Genomic DNA, 14,746 nt, shown 5'->3' with positions numbered 1-14,746 from the left:
ATCTGACACCAAACCTATTTACAGGCAGAAAAGGCACGCAGGAACGAGGAGCCGGAGCCGTATTTTGCATACTGATACACCTTGCACAGCGGGATCACTCTCAGAATATAAATCACTCACCCCTGCAGAATTTTTTAAAAAAAAACTTCAGTGAAAAAGCAACGAGGGACACAGGACCCTGCGTCCTACCCCTACTCCGTGCTGTGCCTGGAGAAGTATCCAGGCTCCCTTTAGACTGCCCAGAAAGTTTTCTTAAATCCCTGCAAGAGGAAAAGGGGAAGAACTGCTGACCTTAACTTTCTGAATGAAACCTTCTCCGGGCAGAGGATTTCCAGCCGCTTCCAACTCCCTCCCGAACTCCGTGAAAACAGAGGAAGGACAAACACCCAACCCCAGGTTCCGTCCTCGGCGTAGCTGCAGACCTGACTCCACCAGCACCAGCAGCATCATTCCAAAACGCTACAATGCGATTGAGAGCAAGCTCTAGCTCAGCAAAAAAAATCTTCCCATCGCCACACCATGAATTCTGGCTCGCTGTCTCTGGAGAACCAACAAAGAAAATGCTACCCAAAGGTATAAGGTGCTTCGGGAGCAAGGCTGGAGCAAGCCAAGCCTCCCAGCCCAGCACATCTGCTGGAGCCACTGGTTCATACCAGGGCGGGAGGGCTCAGTAACCCCGGTTCAGAAGCTGCAAACGCCACCAAAGGAGCAACAAATCCGAGTAAGGACAGAGGCAGCAGTTTGATATAAATGGCTCTCCGAGAGGAAAAGCAGAACGTGCAGCTTGGCAGTGGAAAAAGTCAACCTCACCTCTTCCGAGCAGAAAATGAGCTGAGCAAAAAGCCACTCTGATCACAAAGTTTATTTAACAGTTTAGACCCACATGTCTGAAGAACAAACCTAATCCCTCCAGGCGAAACCCTGAGCATGTTTCTAAGGCTTAAACAGTCTCCTCACTAATTAGATAGAAATTGCCTTCTTGCTACGCAGATCCCTATTTCTCCATGAGGACAGACTGCTGCGGAGCCTGGGCACACCACAGCCGGCCAATCCCCTCCAAACACTACAGGTGATTTAGAAAGAATTTGGGGAGACAGCCGAAACTGGTTACTGCAATATGAAAATTGTGGGGTTTAAGGCTTTCTGCAGGGTATCGCATTGCAGTTTTTATCCAGATTCAAAATCATGCCCCCCCACCCCATCCCTCTACTTCTTAGGAGGGATTTGGGGCTGCATCAAGTCTCCTCGTTGCACAGCCTGACTCACCTGCAGTGCTTTGGACAATGCCAAGAGGTACCTCTTCAATTTATTAATTTATTGCATTACAAGTTTGGAAAAAAATCCTTGAAGCCTATCATTTGCACATAGCTAAGTGTGGGCTCATTTCTGCACTCAGGCAATAACTTGCCTTCTGCAGCAGGGCTGACAGATGCTGAGCTCTGGGCAGCTTGCTCCCCTTGCTTGAGTGCTCTTCCATGTCATTAGCAAATATTGATTTTATTTATGGGGTAAAAACCTCCAATAAATGTGAAAGATGCCATTCAGGGCCTGAGAAGAAGTCTTTACGCTCTGAAAATGCCCTGTGGACTAGTCCTGAGTAAACAGGATCATGAGTCAGCGCACGTGACTTCAAAGGACAGAATTTCCACGGATGCAGCCGCGTCGGGATCATCCCCTGGGACTCTATCGAGAGGAAGAGCTGTCCCGGGCTGCCCAGAACGGCTGGAGCACTGCTCCGTCTGACCCTGAGCCTCCGGGCACCTCCTCCTGCTCCACAGGGTCTTCTCCAGCTCAAGGAAGGGCAAGCACGGTCCTGCCAAGAGGCAGGAGAAGGGTCCGGTGCAGGAGAACACGCATCCCACATGGTGCCCGACTCCTGCCCAGCAAGCACTCGGGCTCACCACGTGCTCCAGGTACTCAGAAATTACCAGCCAAAGAAAAGAAGCAAGAAACGTCCTCCCCCGCCTCCTGCTTGCAGCTAGACTAGACTTTTCCAAGACAAAGACACAGTTCCAGCATGAATTAATACGTGAAAGGCTTGCCTACACTTAACATTTTTAAAGGCCGGCATAGCAAAGGGGAAAGCAGTAACGGGTTGCGTTTAAGACAAGCATCGCTCCGTAGGTCTGCACGGCTTTGAGAACCGCATCGCCTCGCTGCTTACGGCCAACAGCTTCACGCAGGAACGGAGGTTCTCACCAAGGCAGCCCAGCGCTCGCGTGTGCCGCGGAGCTGCCGGCACAGGACAGCCGGGACGGAGCCAGCCTCTACAGCCGCACTAACCAAATCCACGGCCAAAAGGAGCTTGAGGTTTACCGCAACATCACCCATCTCGAGGGGCTGTGGTAGGAACAGACAATACGATGCGCAGCCACCACGGGTAGCCACCTGGCTTACGGAGATCTGAGAAGAACGCTCGCTACCAGAAACAACAGATGTACCAGGGTCTTGCCCACAAGCATAAATTAATTACTAAGCAAATAAAAATCTATTATTTCAATCCAATCTCTTGCTCAAAGTGCCTGGGTACTGCCTCAACCTGACGCCAAAGTGACACACGGCAGAGGGTCCCTGAGCCCCAAACCACACGTCCAAACACCCCCGGCCTCTAAAAGGAGCCTGAAGTCCAAGCTCACACGCAGATCTACACGTTTGGTTGGATCTCATCTGCAGGCAAGCTCTCACCAAAAAGAGATAAGGGCAATGAAGGAAAATTACACACCGTCTAGTTGAATAAACACACCAGGTTTATTGCCCCCATGCTCTCAAGGAATAGGAGTGGCAGGGGAATGACTCCCGTACGTGTGAGCGGCGGAGAGGGACCGAAAGGACGCGGCAGGGACAGAGGTGCTTTGTCTCAACATCTTAGCTCGAAGAAAATGGTGCTGGCAGTGACTTTGCCTTTTCCTCCCTGGCAACTGAAAAGGAAAAGAAGAGAGCAAAATTAGTAACTGCAAAACAGCGACCGGCAAGCGAGAGGTGCAAGCGAGGAAGCTGCTGGTCAATTTGATGTGCAAAGTGACCCAGCTCACTGCACAAAATCTCACGTGCGGTAGTTAAAGAGAAGAGCACACGCATTTGGAGCATTGACATTGGGTCTCAAATATCTTTTGGTTGTGCATCCAGCCTGTACGTAATTTTTTGTGGAGGACCAGCATCAGAACATCATAGGATGATGAGGGTGCATCCCCAGCACATCGCTCTGCCGTGGAGCCACTCCGGGGCCAGCTCAGCCCCACGAGCCCAGCGTCCTCCTCCCCAGCAGGACTGTCCCCAAGAACGCAGCCACCCCAGCAGCCACACTGGTTTGGGGGCAGACACCACCAATATTTCTGTACAGCCTCATGTGGATCATATTGACACATCCTACGGGATGTCCTCAGTCCCAATGACTCCAGAAACGGCACATTCTCTTTGAGCAAACATGTAATCATTGCCTAATCCACTCATTAGGGGACTGCTTCTAATTTTGAGTAATATTTCCAAGGAATATTGGAAATATTACTCCCAAGAAAAATTATTTCGAAGGAATATTGGAAATATTTGACCAAGGATTGTCTCCGGAGAAGAACAGCTGAGGCAGCAGCAGCAGTCCAACCCGCTGGGCCAACAAACCATCTCACCTTTCTGCTTTTTTTTTTTTCCCAATCGTGAGATTTATTACAAGAATTTGCAATGGTCTGTGAGACACTGTGAGTGTTGGCCACGCTCCCAAAAGCTGAGGAATTGCTGAATTGAGAATTGCTTTGGCTGCTTAATCTCAACAACCAGGGATGCTGAACGAGCCAGCAGAGTCCAGGTTTACTTTTAATTACCGCTCAGAGCGTGCTGCTCTAGTAAACAGACACAAAAAACAACTCTTGTTTCTTCCTTATATTGTTTTCCCATATACAACCTGAGACGTCTAAGACAGAGACGGTAAACACAGCCCCATCATGCCATTTTTACAGACTCACTTCTCAAGCAAAACCAACTTCAAATAGCATATAAATTCATTTTAATACCCACCTCTAACACAGCATCCACCTACTTACAGCCAGATAATAACGCTCTGAGGGTTAAGGAGGCTTCTTGGCCAGCTCCCCTGCTTGCTCCACAGCTCTTGGGGTCTCCACGAGAAGCACGTCTTGGAGCTGCAAAGCGAGCTCAGCGTTGCAACGCCGACCGTAACGCTTTCGACTCATCACCAAAAAAACCACCACACGGACCAAGAACAAGCAAGATCTGGGTCATCTTGCAGCGTAACTGAGGAAAGCTTGTCAGGTGCCAGCGCATCATCATCGCTCTGTGAACAGATTTGGATCCTGCTTGCAAGTCAGATTTGTCCCTTTGTCAAGGCTGAGCTGGAGAATCGGTAGAGGCTGATGGCCTCTAAAGAAATATCTGAATTTAAAGCAGGGAAATACTGGATGTATGCATCAACTGCCAGGCTTCACATCATCCCCTACCACATCCCCTTTATGGATAAATACCCTGAGATTGCAGAACCTCACATGAAGCCCAGCAAAATGATGACTTAAGACCTTCCAAAATTTGAAATTACCTACCTGAAGTAAGCAGGCAACATATTAAGAGTTTCAAATGCTTTCAGTAGACGGTCTCTGCGCCCACACAAGGCACCACACGTACCCACCGTCACCTGCAAACCCTACGAGCCCACTGTTTGCATTAGAACAAAGTGCTTCTGCTCTTGGGCAATCTCTGGGGTTTCATTCCTCAGCTGAGAAATAGCTTTCAAACAGCTCCTTGGCTCCTGGAAGATGAACCTGGAGCCCTTATTCATCCTCCTAGCGACCGAAAGGCACATTTCCCTGTTGTTTGTCCATCCGTTGCCATCAACATTGCGCTGGCAAGAGGAAGGTACAGCTCCGGCGCATCCGCAGAGATAGGGGAGGAATCCTCCGGGGCTGGGAAACCTTTGCCCACGCTGCCACCTCCGTCTCGCCCGCACGCCAGGAATAAATTTCAGAGCCCTGCATCTCACATAAATCTCTTAAACGAGCGAGGAGCCAAACATCTGTGAGTTGTCTGAATTAGCGTGAATTTGGCAGACTGAACAGCAAACTTGTATCGCCCCGCAGCCTTCAAATTTCTTGTTTTCCTCGGGTTCATTAAATACATAACAATCTGTTACCAGAAGACAGTTCCTACGTGCACGGGCTGCCAAGGAGCTGGTTTTGATAGCTCTGGTGGAGATGGGGGAATGTGAGGGAAGGAGAATAGGCTCTTAATAAAGCATCAGGGCAAGGAGACAACGGGTTGCAACCACCCTGTGTCCTCCAGCAAATGCCCACTGCATGGCAAGGCTATTTCCAACACATAAACCTGGTGCGGTCAAAGCTGGAGGTGATTTGGGGAAGTTCTGAGGGGAACAGAGTCTAAGAGTGTGGGACAAGCAGGGGAAGATGCCTTCAAAAGCCAAGGGTGCCCTGTAGCATCATCCCAGCTGGGTGGGATGACCATGCTGCATTCAGAGGGAGAATCACAGAATGGTTTGGGTTGGAAGGGACCTTTAAACCAACTCCCTTCACCAGCTCAGGTTGCTCAGAGCCCCGTCCAGCCTGGCCTGGGATGTCTCCAGGGATGGTTCATCCACCACCTCTCTGGCCAACCTGGGACAGGCTCTCACCACCCTCACTGTAAAACATTTCTTCCTCATGTCCGGCCTGAATCTCCCTCCTTTAGTTTAAAACCATCACCCCTTGTCCTATCACGACAGGCCCTGCTGAAAAGTCTATTCTCAAAACCAGGCTCTTTGAGGGTTATTCATACCCGTGAGCAGAGCCCTGGGCACAAGGCATCCCCCATACCCAGGGAAATTTGGGGTTCCCACAACTGCTGGGCAAATCAGGCAGCAGGGACAGCATCGCCAACACCAAGCCATGGGCAGAACGGTGTGATGCTGTGATGTGGAACAGCTCTGGAGGCTTCACCTTCCCTCCAAGGAATCCTTTCACTACAAGGAAGAAGTCAAAGCAAACACCCACTCACCGTGTTTACCCGTTTAAATCAAAGCCAAGCACTACCAAAACGCGCCTGACAGCATTTCCACGGAGTCATTCATTGAGAGGCTGGACTTGGGTTTCAGCCGGCGTTTTTAATATCGCAGGGAGGCGCTTGCGAGGCTGGAATAATACAGAATCTGTTGCTATAACACACTCGCAGCTCCTGCAAGGTGTCAGCAGCACGTAGAGCCCAAACCTCCTGCGTATTTGGCTCCTTCGGGGGCTCCCCAAGGGCCAGGAAACAAAATGTTTCCCCCCACAGCACTGCAAGCCATGGGTACAGCTCCAGAGAGCTGGTTCTTGTTGCCCCAAAGTGAGGGATCCCACCACACAATCACCCAGATGGAGGATGCCCGCAAATAATAATTCTCCCGGCACTGGGATGGTTCATACCCTGGAGATGCCCAATTCCCATGTAGCTGAAGAAGGGCGGGATGAGCCCCACTACAGCTTGGCACTCACAAAAGCCCAGATTTTGCAGCCTGTCTCGGAGACAAGAAAAAAAAAAAAAAGGGGAAAAAAAAAAAAGAGTAAGTGGAAATGAAAACAGTCTCTGCTTTTATTTGGGCTGGCAGAAACACCATCTTGCCCAGCCTGCCTTAAGCTCATTTATGACAGTGTGAACATGCAGTAAAGGGGCGGGGGGGGGGGGAATCTGCATTTTAGTTTCCATCTCTGGATATTCTCCATAATGTTCTCCATACATTCCCCTTCCTCTCACCCCACAAGTGAAAATCAGGAGAACAGGAGGAGAAACAAATTTCTCTGTGCCACGGAAATGGGAAGCGCAAAGGACAGAGGGGTCGGTCCCAGCACGGTGTGAACCACGACGTGCCCTCCCAAAACAGCATCCCAAGGAGAACCGACCTCCATGTGCATCCCATCCCGGTTCCAACACTGCCAGAGGGCTACCGGGAAGGGTACCGCGCCAGGTATTTTGTCAGTGCGCAAACATGAAGGATTGCCCGGTACAAACACAGTGGCATAAACGTCCACCTTCATCGCATGGAAAAATACGTATCAACTCGCTGCACTAATCAGTGAAGGAATTTGACAAATTCTAGGATTCATTATCATTATGAAGTCCCTAAAAAAATGAAACCACCTTAAAATGCATGAGACTGCAAGTTAAATATCAGGCTCTGTTAGAAAACAAGATACAGGGGTTTTTTATAGATATTAAGGACAACAAGAAGTCCCACTGACAACACTGAAGTGAGAGAACGGCAGAAATTACGCAGAAAAGGGAGAAATGGTCAATACATCCTTAAATGAGAAAGTAAAACGATATAGTATTTTGTCAGGAGTAAAGTGGGATGATATTAAACAGCAGGCACTAAATACAGATCTTTCTTAAACAACAGCTCCAAATAATTACACCTATGGCTTTTATGAGATCGCGCCAAAAAGTCTTCTGAGCAACCACGGCCGATGCTGCTGGGACAGGCACAAGCCGGCGTGGTCAATGGGATGGCCCCCAGAAAACGAGCCCTCCAAAGCTCAGGTTTCGGTCAGGAAACACAAATAACAACAGTGAGAAAAGGGCTCTCATCTCACTCAACATCTTCGTGCCGGTGAAAGGAAGCTCTGGTCAAACAGACCTAATTGAAGCGCAGAGAAATGGGTGACAGTTATTAATAACTATTTAACTGACGTGTCTCAAACAGACCCGCAAATAAACGGGCAATATTGGCTTCAACAGGAACTAGCCTTTCACCTTATGACAGGTAATGTTTCTGGCACTAATTGGGAAGAAAACAGGAAAATCAGTGCTGTGCAAGTGACTCAAGACTGGCGGGGCGCTAAATACAAAGAAGAACAATTTGGCAATACCAAACAGAGAGAAGCAACCAGCACAGGTTTGAACTGAGATGTTAAGCTACGCCTTAACAAAATAAATTGCTTAAAAGGCATTTCGCTTTGAAGGCAGGGTCATGTCCCCAGGCTCCTGCACTGGATCAGCAAGGCAGTGGGAGATACAACCATGGGTTGGGTATATTTGGGATCTCCAGAAGAAGACACGGTACTAGCTCTGTACTCTGCACTCCACAACCACTACGGGCATCTGGAGCCTCCTGCCATGTCTGAGTAAGGTCTGGAGAAGACCCCAGGAGTAACTGAGGGACTTGAAGACATGGATACAGTGCAAGACTGGGAGAACGTGGACTGGTAACTGCTGAGGAATGTCCTGATCACCTTCAGAGAGAGAAGGAGATAGAACCATTTTGGTTGGAAGAGACCCTCAAGATCATCAAGTCCAACCATAACCTAACTAAACCATGTCCCTAAGAACCTCATCTATGTGTCTTTTAAACCTCTCCAGGGATGGTGACTCCACCGCTGCCCTGGGCAGCCTGTTCCAATGCCCCACAGCCCTTTGGGGAAGAAATTGTTCCCCAGATCCAACCTCAACCTCCCCTGGCGCAACTTGAGGCCGTTTCCTCTGGTCCTGGCGCTTGTTCCTGGGGAGCAGAGCCCGACCCCCCCCGGCTCCAAGCTCCTTTCAGGCAGGTCAGAGATCAGAAGGTCTCCCCTCAGCTCCTGCTCTCCAGCTGAACCCCCAGGTCCCCCAGCCGCCCCCATCACCCTTGTGCTCCAGCCCCCCACCAGATGCTCAGCAGGTCCTTCGGATGGAGCAGACCAGCAGCACAACACCCCCCAGCACCACGAGAAGTCGAAATTACGCAGATTCACAGTAAGGGCAAAGTGCAATTTTTTTCCTGAACAGCATGGACAATAACCATCACAATAAATTACCAGCATAATAAACAACTGCGGTGGGTTCTCAATCAGCAAATGTATTTTTATCTCTGCGCTGGACGGCTTTTCTAAAAGACATGCTCCAGCAAGAATTATTTCGGAAAATTACTAAACCTGGTGATACAGGGAGCAGTCTCCAGGATGGTGGAGACCTGGAATATATATATATTTTTTTAAATCAAGTTTAAAATACTTCACAATTCACCCAAAACCTCCATGGGAAAAGTAATCTTCTACCAGCAACATCAACCATGCGCAACTGAAACCGTGGGTGATAGTTTCTAAACGAAGCTATCGGTAACCGTAAATCTTCATTAACCACAATGCTTGCGCTCCGAGAAGCACCATCCATCGCATTGTATTTCAATTATAGCACAACTGATAGCCCAACAAAGAGATAATCTTTTTGTGATTTAACAGAGAGGCTACAAAGACCAAATGTGGATATTTTTAATGCTTTCTGTAACTTCATAATTGTAACGCATCTTCAGCTTTTGCACACAATTGTAGCTTTTGGCATTGGACTTGTCCTTTCAAAAATATTATACAATATTCATTTGTAACAGCTGGGACACATACACAAAAAAAGGCGTGCAATAGTGGGGTTAATAATATATATAATGGGAGTAATTTTATAGCATTGATAACTATTACCCAGCACAGGAGGAAGGTATTTTCAGTAATGTTAAGGTAAGCATACAAATACAAAATTCACACTTATTGTGCCTTTCCTACATCACTTGAAAAGAAAAATTGCTACCGCCACCTGGCCTAACTGGGCTGCGAGGCTGTCCTAACCAGGCTCCTAGGCTGTCCTAACCAGAGATAAAACTACTCATCTTCTTTAGCACTGTTTCCCTTCCTTATTCCCAGCGGTGCAGAGGAATAGAGATTACAATGGTTGTACAACTGGGAGTACGAAGGCTGCTCTAGGGTTCCTGAGAGAGTCATCATGGGGACAAGGACAAAAAAGCAATTTCTTAAATGCAGATAAGTGCTTTAACTTGCCCACGGATTTAGGAGCAGGATGAGGGGTACATCTCCTTAACCCCCCCCATCCAGACTGGCTGCTGAGACCAAAACAAGTTGCTGATGCACCTCGACAGCAGCGTCGTTCTGCTCCATTCACCCCCAAGCCCCACTTCTCCTCCGCCAGTGAAAGGATTTTGGGTCTGTCCCTTCAAGGGCTGGTTTTGAGCAGAGAGAGGGAGGGCAGGTTAGGTTTTCCAGTTACCGGATCAAAGTCTGCCACTTCTTTTTTTTTTTTTTTTTTTTTTTTTTTAAACAAACCCTAGGAGATGTAAGGATATATAAGCACAAAACAGCCACAGAGTTAAACTCTTCTTTCACTACAATCCCGTACCTACCGCACGGCTTAAAACCTGAGCTTTGGCTGCTGAAAGCAAAATCTATGGCCAGGGTCCACGAATAAAGGGAATGATACAGCCCAAGGGATGCTTCGAATGGGCTACGGAGGACTGACACCAACGATGCTGCTATATTTAATCTTCTAAAAGCAAAAACCGTGACCAAGTCACCCTTGGGCTTTTTTTTTTTTTAGGAGGGAGGTATAGAAACTCAATACACCAGATTTTTTGCATTCACTCAACCGGTTCCTAAAATATTACTCAAATACAGTGATTATGGAGCCAAACTCGCCTGGGTGACCCCACCTGCCTGTGCAGGGACCCCCAGCCTGTGGTGCTGGTGCTCCTCACTTTAACGCAGTTTCTTCCTTCCATGCATTTCAACAGAAACTTCTAACATATCAAACCTTATTTATCTTACATAGTGTATATTAGCTGCGTAAGATGCGATATCTGACATCTGTAACATGTCAGACGTCACTGGCTTCGTAAGTCATGGATCAACCACCTGAAACCAGAAGAAACGCTGGCTGTAAATTAATTGCATTGTGACACTTCCTAATTTTCAATACCCACTTCACCTGTTGATGAGCGAAAGCTCGTGCATCCACAGCCTGTACTATCAGAGCTCACACCAGCTTGGCAGAGCTTCAAAAATAAGCACTTGCCTGGGAATTCTTGTCCCTCTAAAGGCAGCCAGCTCGTAAAAGTTCAGAAAAACAAAACAGCCCGAGGATTTGCTCTCCGGTTCGCTGTTACCAGAGCCACGTTCTGCATTGCTGCTCTAAGCAAATAGCTGCGACTGCGGACGCGTAGCGTGACCTTGGAAAAGTCCTTTTTCATAATTATAACGCGGCGGCTGCTCAGAGGGAAACCCGAGCGCAAAACCAGAGCTCCAGGGGCTCAGGTCTGCCGCTGCCCCCACCACTTTCAAGGAATTGATGGAAGGTCTCATCTCTAAAGAGAGCGGTGGCACTAAAGAGAGTTGGTGGGGAGCAAGGGGGGTTTCCCGGGGTGGGGGGAACAGCCCGTCAGGCTTTAATGACCGTCCAGGCTCGCGGATGAGTAGCACGGTGGAAAATTCCCTTCTCTTCGCCTGATCGGTTTATATTTAGCTCTCCGGGGAGCAGACGCGCTGGAGGAGCTGTTGTTTTGGTGATTTTTTTTTTTTGCACGGGACCCCCGCGAGGCGAACGGCGGCGTGTCGGGGAGGCTGCCAAGAAGCCGCTATCGCTGCCACCACCACATCGGGCCAGGCACGTGAGACGTCCGACGGTCACAGCCCTCCGCTACCCATCGGACTTTTTTATTTGTTCTGTTTCCCTGAGTCAGCAGGCTTGCTTCCTCTTCCTCCTCCACCCCGTTTTGGGAGAGAAAGCAAAAAGTCAGCCACAAAGAGAACTTGCTTGAGGAGCAACCTCCCTGGCTCCTCTGCTGGTCTGGTCCCCCATGGCCACGGGAATAAAACGTGGGATGGTCTTTCTGGAGGTATTTTCCACTATTTCAAGCCTAGTTTTGGTGAGGGCAGACCTGATGCAAAGGCTCTGCTTCCCCTCTGCCAAGAGCATTTCTGGCACCTCGTCCTGTCCCAGCCTGTTGGTCCAAAGTCTGCTCTGCCCCAGATTAATGCTCATTAAGACTATTCCCAGCAAAATCATTCTACAAATCATGTAAGATGGGAGGGGGAAGCGAACAAAATCAAACTCAGTCCTTTTGACCTGGGGTGTCCTCTTTTCTACCTGAGATATTACAAGGCAAGCACAATCTATCTCCATCTCAACGAAGATCAAGAAAAAAAACCTCTAAACAAGATTGCAAGAAAGCAATAAAAAGGAACAGCAGCCTCAAAGCATGCAGCTGTCATTTGAGTTGAAATCGACCCGTAATAATAAAACAGACAAATGGGATAAACCTTGTCCCTCCTCTGTCCCCCCTCAGGACACGGTCTGTCTGTTCTGCACAGAAATACAGGTGTTTCAGCAAAAAGTTGTATGTCTCACTCCACCCACACCTTTGCCAAAAGTGAAGTAAGCCTTTGGTACTAAAAAAAATTAATTACATGTAATTAACTGAAGCAGACACGGCGATTTATGTTGGCATATATTTACCTATTTGCACGTGTGCATATTGATGCACATGTATTTATTTATGTGGGTTTCCATAACTGGAAATGAACCTACGTTGGTGCTGGCTCTGTCCCACAGTCTGCTTGATCTCCGTATATAAGAAGCTGGATCTCACCCACAGAAATCATTTATGTACTCAATCGATTTGCCTTGATTTTACATGCAAAGTTTTGGATTTGTCAGCCTGAGCTTTTACCGCTCTTCCTCCCGAAAGCCGTCTGCTTTCTATAACTGCAGCGGTTCTTGGAGACCTTGGCCCTGTGCGGAGCTGGAAGTCGCAAAAGTTTCCCTCCCTCCTCTGGGTTTAACCTGGAAGCGAGAAAATCTGGATCCAGGGATTCGGCTGCAAAACCGCCGGCACGCGTGGCCGTGCTCCACGGGACATCCTTCTCTCCTTTGAAGTGGAGAGAAGGAAATCATTCCACGGCAGGTTGTTTTGGTTGGGTTTTTCTGGTTGGGTTTTCCCCCCCCTCCACCTTTGAAAGCGAGGAGGCTGCATCCTTCTCCAAGAGAAGTGCCTCCAGCACAGCCCTAATCCTGCACCCCCGAGCTCAGCCTCGCTAAACCCGGGTCTAACACACCCAGCACCACAAGCATCCTCAGCCTGCGGAGGACTTTTAGAAACGAAGAAATAAATCAGAAGCTCTCTTCAGACCTACAAAGAGCCACAACAGGTAAGGACAGAGCAAACCACTCTGAAATTCAGGTTTTTTACTATCACTCTAATTAATCTGTTTCGTGACCCACCCCAAATATTTTCTCTAGAAACATTATCTGCATTGTTTAGGGGTTTCTTTATTTCTATTTTCAGCCCTCAGCCAAGCCCTGGTAAATAGTTCTGCCCTCACCAGAGGCAGACTGAGGAAATCTGCGCTTTTCCATCGGAGGGAACACAGCTCCTGCTTTCGGAGATAACCGATATTGGTGAGAGGCGAGCAGAGATGCTCCCAGCTCTCCCTGTTCTTACAACATTATTGCAAGGCACTGCTACCTCTGCAATTTGCAAGTAGTTTTTAATCTGTCAAAACAGACTTTTATTATTGTTCGAGGATTCAAAAGGAAAATATGCACATCTGGTTTCAATCGCAAAGTGAAGTTGGGTCTATCAGCCTATTTCATAACAAATTATGCTTACTTTTTACTCCAGAGGATTTCCTAAGGAGGGGACGTGCTGCCAAGGTACACCAGCATCTGTTGGAGACCGCACGGCACCGAGAGAGGCGGCGGCACCAGCCCAACGACAGGCACCGCGCTGCTGCAAACCCGCTCTCGCCGACAAGTAAGTTAAATCTTAAAATCACTGAGGAGAATACCCTTATTCATGAAATCTTCGCACACGGCCATACGTGAAATCTTCACGTACCGTATAGTTTGAACAACCTGACGTTACTGAACGGAGAAACGGGACTTGCAGACTTTCTAGGACAACTCAGCTGCCCAGGTGTGCTGCACACAAGGAGCTGCCGACCCTCGCTGCGGCAGCGGCCGGTGCTGGAGACCCCCCCGGGGGGCACAGCCCTGCAGCACATGCCCGCACCCCTCGCTCATCACCTCGCGTGTGCCAGGTGTGAAAACCGCGGCAGGGCACCGTGGGAAGCGTGCGCGATGGCTGGACAGCATCTCACAAGCGATGCCCAACCACGTCCACTGCTCCCCTGGGCTGCAGCCCCCGCATCGCACCCCACGCTTGGGGAGTTCTGTACTGAGCCCACCGACATCCAAAGTTTCAACCTCACTAAATATCGCTCTCGTTGCAGAGAAAGGAAAGCACGTGTTGATCCATTTGGAGGAAGAAATTACAGAGGCAGAGCAACCTGAGGAGCAGAGGAACGCCTGCTCCCCGCACACTAAGCTTTGGAGAGGCGACCTTCCCCCCGGCCCGCCGGGCAGGCGACCCGGCATCGTCCCGAAACGCGTTTCTCCGGCGGCCGGAGCGCCCCGCATCCCGCACGCAGCCGCCGCCGCTCCCTCCGGACGTTCGAGGCGGCTCCTCCCGCGGCCGAGCCGCGCAGGACCGGGGCTGCCCTGAGCGCGACCTGCGCGTCCCCGGGGGCCCGGAGCCGACGGGGGGAGCGCGGAGCCGGCGGCACAAAGGCGGGGGCAGCCCCCAGCCCACTCCGCCCCGGCGGAGCGGGGATGCGCGGCGCTGGGCGAGGGGGGTCCCACCCTCCCCGGGGGGGGACACCGTTGCCCTCCGTCGCACCCCGGGCAGTGCAGGACGGGGCGCACCGCCACCCTTTGTCCGCCACCCCCCCCCCCGCCGCCCATCTCCCCCGGGGAGCGCACGGCGGGACCCCCACGCCCGCAGCCGCCGCGGGTGACAGCGCGGCGCGGCTCCGCTCCGCGCAGGGGTCGCCCCCCGCGTTCTTACCGTGGTGGCGGCGGCGCGGCCCGGGCCGGGCCGGCTGTGCGCACCGCTCCGAGCCGCGCTCCCTCGGCCGCCGCCGCCGCCGCCGTGCTGCGGGCGGGGCGGGCGGAGGGAAGGAGG

At 50.3% G+C, this 14,746-nt stretch overlaps 1 protein-coding gene across 2 annotated transcripts in view; it reads right to left on the bottom strand.

Annotated features, from left to right (window-relative positions):
- The window catches only part of FAM53B (family with sequence similarity 53 member B), a 48,876-nt gene extending 34,165 nt beyond the window's left edge, over positions 1-14,711 (bottom strand). For both annotated transcript variants that reach the window (XR_010606467.1, XM_065639158.1), the window contains exon 1: positions 14,630-14,711. The gene's annotated coding sequence lies outside the window, so the exon portion shown is untranslated. The remainder of the gene's footprint in view (positions 1-14,629) is intronic.
- Positions 14,712-14,746: the final 35 nt, after the last annotated feature.

The sequence above is a fragment of the Caloenas nicobarica genome, chromosome 7, assembly GCF_036013445.1.
Source record: "Caloenas nicobarica isolate bCalNic1 chromosome 7, bCalNic1.hap1, whole genome shotgun sequence".
In the NCBI taxonomy this organism is placed as follows: Eukaryota; Metazoa; Chordata; class Aves; order Columbiformes; family Columbidae; genus Caloenas; species Caloenas nicobarica.
The sequence above is the reverse complement of the archived record's forward strand: the minus strand, read 5'-3'. Positions and strand labels throughout refer to the sequence as shown.